The sequence below is a fragment of the Periophthalmus magnuspinnatus genome, chromosome 9, assembly GCF_009829125.3.
Source record: "Periophthalmus magnuspinnatus isolate fPerMag1 chromosome 9, fPerMag1.2.pri, whole genome shotgun sequence".
NCBI classification, from domain to species: Eukaryota; Metazoa; Chordata; class Actinopteri; order Gobiiformes; family Gobiidae; genus Periophthalmus; species Periophthalmus magnuspinnatus.
Window position 1 is genome coordinate 21,838,354 of NC_047134.1, and position 12,048 is coordinate 21,850,401.

Sequence of the window (12,048 nt, forward strand, 5' to 3'; positions counted from 1 at the left end):
ATGGTAGTCATATGTTGAGTAAGTGTAAGATTAATGTTGTTCTGATACCATTTTTAAAATCCAATACTTGGCCTTAGTGTACTCCCCGACACAGATACCAGTACTATATCACACAATGTGAAAAGGTAGACTAAGGCACCTTCAGTTTTGTAATGGTAAAAATAAATCTAGGCTAAAAAAAGGCTATCTCTATAGATATTTTACAGGAAAAACAGATTTTGAGGACTAAAGTATTTGAATCAAATGTACATTGGACTTGATCCTAATTTAAGCAGTTTTACTTTTCTACTTTTCTTGGTCACTTTCTACCACAGAGTATGGAAAAAAAAACAGTGAGGCTTGTAAAAAGGCACTCATGCTCGGAGCATATAGCTAATTATGCAAAGTAAACAAAGTCCATGTTAGCGCTGTTTTAGAGCTGCACTCTCCAGAGTTATTTTACAAAGTTCAGCGTCCACTCCAAAGGCTAAATGAAGGTATCACAGAGGTAACACAAATGTCTTTACTGTCATTATTAGCATGTTTTAAGTGTCTGCAGAGCCTCAACAATCTGCATTAAACCTGCTCTGAGCATTAGCAGTAGCATTAACGGCAGACGTCAGCAGCAGCAGTGCTAGCAACTATGGATCCTAATTCTAGAAAATACAGAGTGGTATCGGATCAGGGATTTTGTCTGAGTACTAGTCGACACCTGAAAAATGTTCGGTATTGGAGCTTTTTGCCTATACCGGTATCGATATTGGAACAACCCTAAGTAATAGTTCACCAAAGCTATAGTGAAGAATTTATTATTAGCACAAAATTAATAAATCAAATAAATATCATCATCAATATCAAGAGGAAGATTTAAAGAAAAGTAGCAGTTAAAATTTCTAAGTTCTTAATTAGGCAACCAAATTTGGTTCAGGAAACACCATGAACAGGAGAGCCATTGTAAGGTTCCCTTAACCATTCATTATCTTGATGGTTGGTTTTGGCAAATTGTTCCACCTTCATGGTACAAGTATAGACCTTCATTTGACCAAAATTATAAACAGTGCTTAGTTCAAGCCATGTTGAGTTAATAAAGTTTGTGACCACAATGTCTGCTATTGAAGTAGGGCAGTTGGTTTTGTTTTGCTGCCAATAAAATTCATCTTCTTGTAGTAATAATAGTCTGTTATATTTCTTGTAGGGATGTCCTGGGATACAAGGACCTATTGGATTAAAAGGTGACAAGGTAAGTCTCCTAATAACGATCAGATTTACAACTGCAGCTACACTTTTTACTTTAACCACTGTTATTATGATTAGTACAGCTATTTCTGACAATGAAATAGTAGACCCAGTTTTTTTTAGCTATAGACCTAGTTTATACAGCATATATCTAAATCAACTCAGGATTATATGCATTAACGTTGATATAAATATTTTATTTATTTATGTATATTTTTTCACACCACTAGACCAGAGAGCAGAGGAAATGTTGTTCCTTATATGAAACATTATCTTGGTCAGGAGTACCTAAATGGATGTTTTAAATTCATGGGGCAAGTTCCAGAGGTGTATAATTCCATCAAGGAAAAGCGCCTTTGGACAGGCTGTATTTTCTTACCACGCCTCTCAAACCTGGAACACCATCCCAGTGACTATATGTGAGCTGCCTATGCTCAGCTCCTTCTCTGATCAGCTTAAATCATGACTATTGCACAATCAAATCTGTCCACACAACTGAATGTAAACAGCGTCTTTTGCACATGAGCTGGGGTCTCCAGTCAAATTTGTATATAGACTTGTAAATAGATGTTAAAGCTGAGTATGTGTCTGACCTGTACATTTAATACTAATGTTCTGTATGTCTGTGTTTGAGTGTATGAGTAAGAGATGCATGTGGAAGTAAGCCTGGGATGATACTGAAATTTGGTGTTTGGTGTCATGGCCAAAATAATTGCAATTAACAATTATATCATTATAATTATTAAAGTTGCTGACAATTTTAAAATGCTATGGATATGAATAATTGTAATTTTAATATTATGAATAAGTTTCATATTTAAATAAGTGTTGTAGTATTGTACTTTGTTATAAGTGAAAACGACACTGATCTAGAAGAGATCATCATGGGGAAGTAGATTTTTTTCTGCACATTCTGGTGATATAATGCAGATTATCACGATTATATAAAATGTCACATGAACGATTATTGTCTACACTGTTTAGCACGGTAAACAATATTATTGTTTATTGTCCCATCCCTATGTGGAAGCAGTTATTGTATCATTTGTTATGTATTATGAATCATGTGGGTTATGTGACTGACATTGGCCCAGCAAGGGATTAAGGATGGAAATTAGCTTTGGCTACAATCCTGCATATTTACAGCTATGTTTTTCAGTATCTTGTTTTTGATATGCATTGTTCCTTTAATAAATAAATGCAAATACAGAGGTATCTAAAGGAAATCCCCCTTGACACAGGAAGAATATGCAAACACCATTCATTGTCCATGTTGTTTATCAGATAGTCGGATACATTTGAAACCAAAGGTTAACATACATCTTTTTTTCTCACTGTCTGATATGATATCAGACTAAACTTTTCCTGTTATACGTCAGTTAGGATTACCAACCAATTACTCATAAAAGAACCAGAGTACTGTTTCCTAATGCACACAAGGACAAATACCGTAAGTTTCGGACTATAAGCCGCTACTTTTTTCCACGCTTTGAACCCTGCGGCCTATACAGCAGTGCGGCTTATTTATGGAATTTTACTGGATAACGGCTCCTGGGGGGCGCTCTCTAGCTGTAAACGTAAAAGTGAGACAGACGTGGGGAAAGATTCTGCTCTGAAGAATTCACTAGTTTTGATTTTGAACGATCATTTTGCGCATCATGAAATGGATATGATGCAGTTTTTAAGATAAAGAAGGAAATAGAGCAGGGGTCGGCAACCTGTAACACGCAAAGAGCCATTTGGACCCACTTTCCACGTAAAATAAAACACTGGGAGCCGCAAATACTTTTTGACATCTAAAATGAAGATAACACTGTGTATAATAATAATAATGTAACGGAATAATGTAGGTTGTATTTTCACGGACAAGCCTTCTACACGTGGCAGATAAATATGGCAAAAATAACTTAAGTGCATAAAAAAATACAACTGACCAAACCGCTGCATCAGTGTGAGCTCTGCGCTGATTATGTGATTATGTCTACTCTGCTCCGCAGTTTCTTTAAAAAAAAAAAAAAAAACTCTAATTATGCTTATTCTCCATGTGCCAAAGCAGTTTTGAAGGTTTCATTGCCTCATTTGCTTTTCCCGCATATTACGCAGAGCGGACTGTGCGTGAGAGTCACCTGTAGCGACAAACCCAGATTTTAAGTAGGCATTGTCTGTTAAATTTATCTTTCTTTTTCTTGGAGATCGTAGTCTCCTCTTCTGGCTCCTCAGTTGTCCTTTTCCCCTTTGTTAAAAGCTCTCCAAAGACTTTTGTTTTGGCTCATTTTCACTCGCTTGTGGCTCTACTTTTGTGCGTCATGTCTGATGTGTTATACGTGATACGCCATCGCAGAGACAAGAGCAGATAATATACTTGCCACTACATCAAATAGATTTCTGTGGCGATTTCCAGCAGGATTTTCATGATACATCTACGGATGAGCTTGTTGGTGCACCGTCTTTCTGTGTAAATATCTCATGTTACAATATGAAAACCTGCAGCTTATATTCAGGTGCGGCTTATATATGGACAAAATTGATTTTCTTTTCAAATTTAGCTGGTGCGGCTTATATTGAGGTGCGCTCTGTAGTCCGAAATTTACGGTAATTTTTGGAGATATGTCCTGTGGTCTGACAAAACTAAAACTGAATTGAGGATAGTTATGGAGGAAAAAAGGGGGAGCTTGTAAGCTGGAAAACACCATCCCAACTGTGAAATACAAAAGTAGCAGCATCATGTTGTAGGGTGTGGAAACACTGAAGCAACATCTCAAGACAACAGCCAGGAAGTTAAGACTTGGGTGAAAATGGGTCTTTCAAATGGATAATGAAGCATACTGCCAAACTGGTTATTAAGTGGCTAACAAAGATAACAAAGTCACTGTTTTAGAGTGGCCATCACAAAGCCATGATCTCAATCTGCCTTTTCAAGGTAGACCTGAAAAGACATATGCAATCAAGGCGGCCTACAAACTGTCAACAAAATGCCTGTCAACAATTGTGAGAAGCTTGTGGTAGGATCTAAAACGTTTGACTCAAGTTGTACAGTTTAAAGGCAATGGTACCAATGAAATGTAAACATCTGACTTTGAAGAAAGTAATGAAAAATTTTCTTTAAAAATTGTCTTTTCTCATTAGTCTGGCATTTAGCAAATAAAAATAATTTAGGTAATCCTAATTGACCTATAAAAGGAAAGGTTTAGTCTGATTTTAGGTCAGACAGTGAGAAAAAGTGTTTATCTTTTTCTATAGTGTATGCAAACTTCTGTTATCAACTGTATGTTATTATCTCCTCTTCAGGGTTCTCGTGGTCCCCCTGGTCTGGATGGGCAGCGTGGGGACCCAGGACCACCCGGAGTACCAGGTCTGCCCTCTCTGTTTTTATGGCGAAACACTGAGGAGGACTGGGCTGCTTTTAAGGTGAGTGTAAATGTTTGCATACTATACACTGCTCATCTCACTCTACCTTGGCCCAAATTGTGAGAGGGCTGGACTAGGCCTGAATGTTTGATGAAATTTAAGCAAAATTTGAATGGTCATAAAAAGTTAAATAATATTACTTTAATGCCCTGAAGAGAGGTAAAATGTCTAGTGTTGTGGTTAAATATGCACTATGTAACTTGGTGGGGGGATCAGATGAGGGGATGACATGCATTCTGTGCATCTGTGAGTGGAGTCGCCTCTCCACAGATCAGATCTATAACTTGGCTTGGGGGTACCACCTGCTTGTCACCATGTCATACTGTAAATAGAACATTCTAGGTAAAGAAATACACTGCCTGGCCAAAAAAAAAAAATTGCCACCTGGATTTAGCTAAGCAAATAGGTACAAGCCTCCTGCAGTAGGTCAGGTCTAGGTTCAGCAACAGTCTCCGGGCTCAAATTGTGAAAGAGTGGTTCAGGGAGCATGAGACATCATTTTCACACATGGATTGGCCACCACAGTGAGTCCAGATCTTAACCCCATTGAGAATCTTTGGGATGTGCCGGAGAAGGCTTTGTGCAGCGGTCAGACTCTACCATCATCAATACAACATCTTGGTGAAAAATGGAAATAAATCTTGTGACATTGCAGAAGCTTATTAAAACAGTGCCACAGTGAATGTGTGCTGTAATCAAAGCTAAAGGCAGTCCAACAAAATATTAGTGTGTGACCTTTTTTTTGGTAGTGATTTTTTTTTTGGCCAGGCAGTGTAACATCCCCGTTGAGACAAGCAGCTGGTGGGCTCTCCACTAGAAAAGTTAAATGGTACATTTTTAAAATACAATACCAGCCAAAAGTTTGGGCACACTTCTTCATGCATGTTTTTTCTTTCTTTTAATGACTACTTATATTGTAGATTCTCGCTGAAAGCATACAAACTATGGATGAACACATATGGAATATATTGAACAAAAAATAACCTTAAAAAGTGAATACCATTTCAGGTGACTCCATCTAGAAGCTCATTGATTATAACTGTTTTTTCTTTTATACATAATCCCAAACATCATGCTTTATAAAGAAAGTAGTAAATATGAATAAAAAGAAAGAATGAGAATGTATATTATGGATACTGTATCCTCATGACACTTTTTTATAGTCTTGACAGCTAATTTCTCCATGTACAAATGTTCCGTCTTTGAAAGAGGAACAGTATAATCATTGGGAAAGAGAACATATGAATCACTGTGGTGGAGCCAAACCCCCAATTTGAATGTTGTTATTAATAACCAAAATCTAAATGTCAAACTGAAAAAAGTCTTGCGTGTAAAATATTTTCTAGCTCTTTTAATATTAGTGCTTCAGTCCCAATCAACTGCATTTAAAAGTATAGTATGTAACTTTAGAAATTTAAAACCATAGCATGGAACATTCCCTATTTAGATATCTTTTATGCAATGTTGTAGAATATCATTGCCAAACTAACAGCATTACCATTGAAACAACAAGATGAGTCAGGTTTGTTGAGATGTAAGCTTGCTCACACTAAGGCCACATGTTTTTCTGTTATTTCAGTGCAATAAGTGCAACACAAAAAACATGCTTTTATTTTAGTCTAGGTTTTGGATAAAAGCTACATGCTGTAGATTTAAGAAAAAATAAGAAAAGTAAAGTATCTCAGACTCTCAATCTCAGTTCTCTTGACCACAGGCTTGTGTAGCCACATTTCCTTCATTACTTAGTGTTTATACAATAAGCTTTCTTGTATCTTTTGACATCCTGAACAAGTTAAAGCATAAAGTAAACACTAAAACCGCACAGACGTTTATCATTGTACTGTAGAGGAATGTAACTGCACTATGTGCCTCTCTTTTTGGGTATCTAAACATTTGACTGAAAAGTTCAGTGTTTTTTATTCACAGACATCACCATGAATTTCTGTTATTTGCCAGTCAGCTTTTTTTTTAACAATCATTATGTATGTTTTAAGGCTGTAAAACCCTTCACCACACACTTTATACACTTTTCTTAGACAGACGTTAACATTTTCTCACATTTCTCTCTTGCTTAATTAATAGTAAACGCATTTCACAGTTCCTCTGCCTCTTTGTCCTGGCGCTGCTTCGCTGTAGTGTCGATCGAACATTTATGTAAATTTAGAAATCTGAACGTATTCAGTACTGTACAGGAGACACTGCACGGAGGAGATTAACAATGGTCTACAGTCCCTTAGCCAATCAAGACACAGAACACAATGCGCGTTCATACACTGTAAAAAAGCTCGCAAATTGCACAAAAAAAATCTGCAAAATGGAGAGACTGCAAAAGGTAAACCGCGATATTGCAAGTTACCGCTGTACTCAGTTCTGCATATTAACTGCAAGTATTTCCATGCATTTCAGAGTGTCTTTGTATATACTACTTTGCGATGATCCAATGGAGATGAGTTTTATTTATTAGTTGTGATTAGATTAGAAATATGCTAAATTAAAATGTTTGAGTATATAGTACTCAAACTATTAACAAATATACAAAAACAGTGTATATATATATATATATTATATATATATATATATATATATATATATATATATATATATATATATATATATTATACACACACACATGTAATACATATAAAATTGAGATATTTGATGCAATAATGCAATTAAAATTGCTATTCATGTTGTAGCACAACTTGCAACCTCTCGTATTCACAGTTGTCTCTAAACATAAATATGAAGAAATGCTGAGTCTGCAGACAGTGACCACATGGGCAGAATTGGACTCTATGCTGGACAGGTCTGAGTGCCCCTGCCTCAAAGTGTCGACAGCATCACATGCCCAGACTGCAGAACTCAGCCTTTAGTGAGTGCATCTCTCCCAGGGCAAGGTCTGGAGCTGGGCCAGATCTCTCTCCTGGTCGGGTCCTGGACTGGTGCTCCTCCAGGCGGGTCGCTGTGCTTGGTCAAAGGCCCCTGTGTTAGTGCCCCATCAGAGCACACTATAAGGGCTGTGAGGGGAAGCTGCAGGCTTAGGGGAGGTCCCGGGGCTGCAGTGCCAGTCTGAGGTTCAGCTTACATCACGGGACGGCCTTCAATGGGACCACCGCACACACACAGCCAACACAAACACTGCCTGGAGTAAGCTCTTGGTGGTGCAATAAACTTAAAGGATTCTCAGAAGATGCTGTGTTTTTCTAAATTGACAAATAAAACATACAGCATTGGCTGACAGATATAAAAATAAAGGTTTTCATATTTAGATGTTATAATAATATACATACACACATTAAACTGATCTATATGGACACATAAAGTTAATTTACAAATTAATGGAAAGACACTACAGTTGGCTGAACCATGTCCAGTGTCATTACAATATTTATACAATTTTAAAGACAAAATGAATGAAGGTCTATCACTATTGATGTTGAGCATCCTGTGTTTGATAAGTGGCCCTCCGCTGCAAACATGGTTCACTTTTAGACACTCCTATGTTATACCTAACACAATGTAAAAAAAAACAACAACATTACAATACAGCAGTCATTTTATATATTTTTTATTGACATAAAAAAGATCTCTATTGTAAATGCTCTCACACTACTTTGCAAAACTTATGGTACAAGGACAATTTCTGTGGTACGTGAGGTCCACTCCATGTCTAGTGTTTTATTTAGAGTTTATTTTATTCACATTTTAGTGCTGTATTAGTCTGGTATTTGTTTAGAAATTCTGTAGCAATGCTGTATAGTCCTATTTCAGACCTGGACCAGCCCTAATTTAGTATAGTCCTGGACCTGGTTTAGATTTGGTGGTACTACAAAAGCCAAATATTTTCGGTGTGAGAAATTTGACAGCCACTTGACAAAATGAATGCCATGTCAAAATTTAAAGGTTGTATTTTAAGTCTAAAATTGTAAAACTCAACAAAAAATTTAGTCTGGCCTTTATTCCTCTTCTATGGTTCGCTCCTGGTATGAGTTAAGTGCAGAGTGAAGTGTTGTGTAGTGGAGCTGCCAATGAGGGCTCTGAGAAATATGGGAGAGAAGTATTTTTGCACAAACAAGATGATTGAGGTCAAGAATGTTATTAATGCATTTTAAAGCAGATTCAGCCTGGTGACAGAAACTTTATTGCATTTTTTTTAGTGGATGAAGAATTTTTAAGATGTAAATGTTTTTTGTCTTGTAGAGATCTCCATTCTACCAGATGCTGAGATCTGGCTGGCCTGTGAGTAGCTCAGATTTGATAGTTTCTTGAATCCATATCTCTGAATTTCATCGAAGTGTTTTTGTTCCATCAGGTGATGCCCCGGCCCTCCAGGACCTCTTGGACAAATGGGCAAACCTGGGCTGCCTGTAAGTTTTCACACTATCTTCTTTTTATTTAAAGGAGACATACAATCAATGATTTTTAACCGTGGTGTTCCTATACTGTCATATACTGTCAAAGCCAGACTTAGAGAGACTTATCCATGCATTTGTCTCCAGTAGTTTAGACTACTGTAACAGCCTGCTCACTGGCCTCTCCAAACGAGCCTTAACACAGCTGCAGTACATCCAGAATGCTGCTGCTCGGGTCCTGACTAGAACCAGGAAGTATGAGCACATAAGTCCTGTGCTCAGGTCTCTGCACTGGCTTCCTGTAGCTCAAAGAATAGACTTTAAAGCAGCTCTGCTTGTGTATAAGTCTCTCCATGGTCTAGGTCCAAAGTATATCTCCGACATGTTAGTGCCATATGAACCATCTCGCAATTTGAGGACTTCAGGGATCGGCCTCCTGCTGGTGCCCAGAGTCAGGACTAATAACTACATGGGGAATCAGCGTTTAAGTTTTATGCAGCTAAAACTTGGAACAGTCTTCCTGAAGATGTGAGACAGGCCTCTACTTTGACAATGTTTAAATCCAGGCTCAAAACGGTTCTGTTTAGCTGTGCATACGACTGAAAGGTTTTTATTCTGCACTCTTCTCTTTTAATGTTAATTTTATGATGATTATTTGTGATTATTTATGTTTTGATTTGTGTGAATTTAATGTCTTTCTTATTCTGTAAAGCACTTTGAATTACCTTGTGTATGAATTGTGCTATACAAATAAACCTGCCTTGCCTTGCCTTGCGTTCCTTGAGAGTTAGCTTAACTAAAGTTGTGTTTTGATTGATTCATGTATGTTTAAGTAGTCTTCTATTGTTCTGCATTTGAGGCCTTAGTGCTCAGAAAATTTCAGTTTTCGCCTCTTATCCATACCCACCTCTTTGTGTATAGTTACAGTTGTTTGAATAATTAAGGGCTCCAAGTGATACTTGTAGAGTTCAAATATGTCACATAGTGACTTTTTAGAAGTAAAAACCTGTAAAATAATGAAAATCTGCTGGTTGCTATGATGAAATGCCATGATGAAAAGGCGTGACTTCTCAATTCTGCAGTTTTGAACAGGAAAGTCACATTTTGCAGGGTCCCTTAACCTCACAATATTGATCTAATCATGTAACCATTTAAAATACCTTTTTCCTACTTCCATGGTTTGAAAATCAGATATCAAAAGTTCATATTTCACAAGTTACATATACTTTTCACATTATTTTGCTACTTTTGAACTATTTTCTGTTAAGGGTATTCCTGGAGAGCCTGGAAACAAGGAGTGCCTGGGCAAAGAGGAGACATGGTGAATATTTAATCAGAAAAAGCACTCTGTAGCTTTTATAAATAAATCCCATTAACAGTTGCTGTGTTTAGGGTCACCTGGGGCCTAAGGGTGTCTTGGGTCGGGCAGGTCGATGGGGCACTGATGGGAGTCCAGGACTGGATGGAAGGCGTGGTCCTCCTGGTTTACGTGGGCTCAAGGTGGGAATTTTGGGACATTTTACTCAGGGTTTTTTGGTTAACATATCTTGGTTACGAAGTAAGAGAGTACGAACTCTCTGAAATGAAACAGATTAAACTTTTCCTGTTTTAGGTCAATTAGGATTACCAAAATTATTTTTCTTTGCTAAATGCCAGAATAATGAGAGGGGGATTTTTTAAGACAATTTTTCATTACTTTCTTCAAAGTCAGAAGTTTACATACAGTAAGATTGCTATGCATTTATACCATTTGGGAAAATCCAGATGATGATGTCTTTGGAACCTTCTGATAGGTTTACTGACAGCATTTGAGTTAATTAGAGTCTATACCAAACTATTGTTCCTGAAAAAATACAGTGTCTAAAGTTTTGGTTTAAGCGTATATACTTAATGTCAACACTTCCAAAAAGGACTGGAAGGAAATATTTATTTATAAAACTCTTTGTTTTTCATAGGGTCAAAGAGGTTTTAAAGGGATGATTCTCCAGAGGGGAAAAAGGAGACATGGTAAGAAACTTTTAAAGGACATACAAACAGCACCGTTTACTGTGAGCAATCAGAGGGAAAATAATCAGAAAGAAATCAGATGATTTTGCTGTTTATGTTTGTTTTTTTTAAATTGTCTTTTAGCAAAAAAAAAAAAAAAGAAAGAAAGAAAGAAAAAGTGATGTTAATCAAATTTTGACTGCAGGTAACTGCAGCCAGTCTTTCTTTTGATCTTGGGAGTAGCATTATTAGACATTTTTGCTTCATGTAGTTCATCGGACTGAAGATCACCAGAAATGCACTATATAACTTTTTCTGTCTTTTTGAAAAGGGGATAGCTATTTTAAATTGGGTCACCAAATGTTTACATGTACACCAAAAATTGGATCATTCTCTGATTTCCAGAGTTATCAGATTATTGAAATGTCATGTAAATGCTTCCATCTGATGTGAGTAGTCTGTTTTCTTTCTGATTGTTCACATCTGTGCACATGTTAAAGATTTAGTTATTTAAAATTCATTGTACTTTGCCTTCCAAATACAGCAGTTCCTCCTTCAAGCCTTTGATTAACTGATATATGTCACCATAGGAAAATTTGGGTCATTGGATTATCCTCATTTGTACTGTCCATGTAAAAGTAACTACTGTTTTGTACTTGACTGGTTGGGAAGATAAATGAAATCACCAAAACTTTTGCATTGCTATAAATAGTAATAGTTTTCGTTATTGTACTTTTTTGTCTTACCTTTTTCAAATAAATATTCAAATTATTATTTACTTATTTCTAAATGGCAAGGCATCTGACCTGAGTATATTAGCCTTCCAAAACCCATTCATTAGTGGTTAGAAGAGAGGGTCTTTTGCCCAGAAGAGCAGTGAAGGCACCTTGTTTTTGACCACTGCCCTGTGTCCAACATGGGCAGCCCTAATAATACTGTACCAGAGGACTCAATGAACAGAAGAATACTGCAAAACTGACTTGTGTTTGTTTCTGGGGTCACAGGGTTTCACCGGAGAGCCTGGTCCAAGTGGAGACAGGGGCAGTAATGGGAAAAGGTTGGTATATGTGCAAATTAATGATTTGGA

General features: G+C 37.0%; 1 long non-coding RNA gene across 1 annotated transcript; it reads left to right on the forward strand.

Annotated features, from left to right (window-relative positions):
* The first annotated feature begins 10,243 nt into the window (after nt 1–10,243).
* Nucleotides 10,244–10,951, forward strand: LOC129456541 (uncharacterized). The gene is made up of 3 exons (XR_008648819.1): nt 10,244–10,296; nt 10,368–10,475; nt 10,931–10,951. It is a non-coding gene; the product is annotated as an uncharacterized LOC129456541 (long non-coding RNA).
* Nucleotides 10,952–12,048: the final 1,097 nt, after the last annotated feature.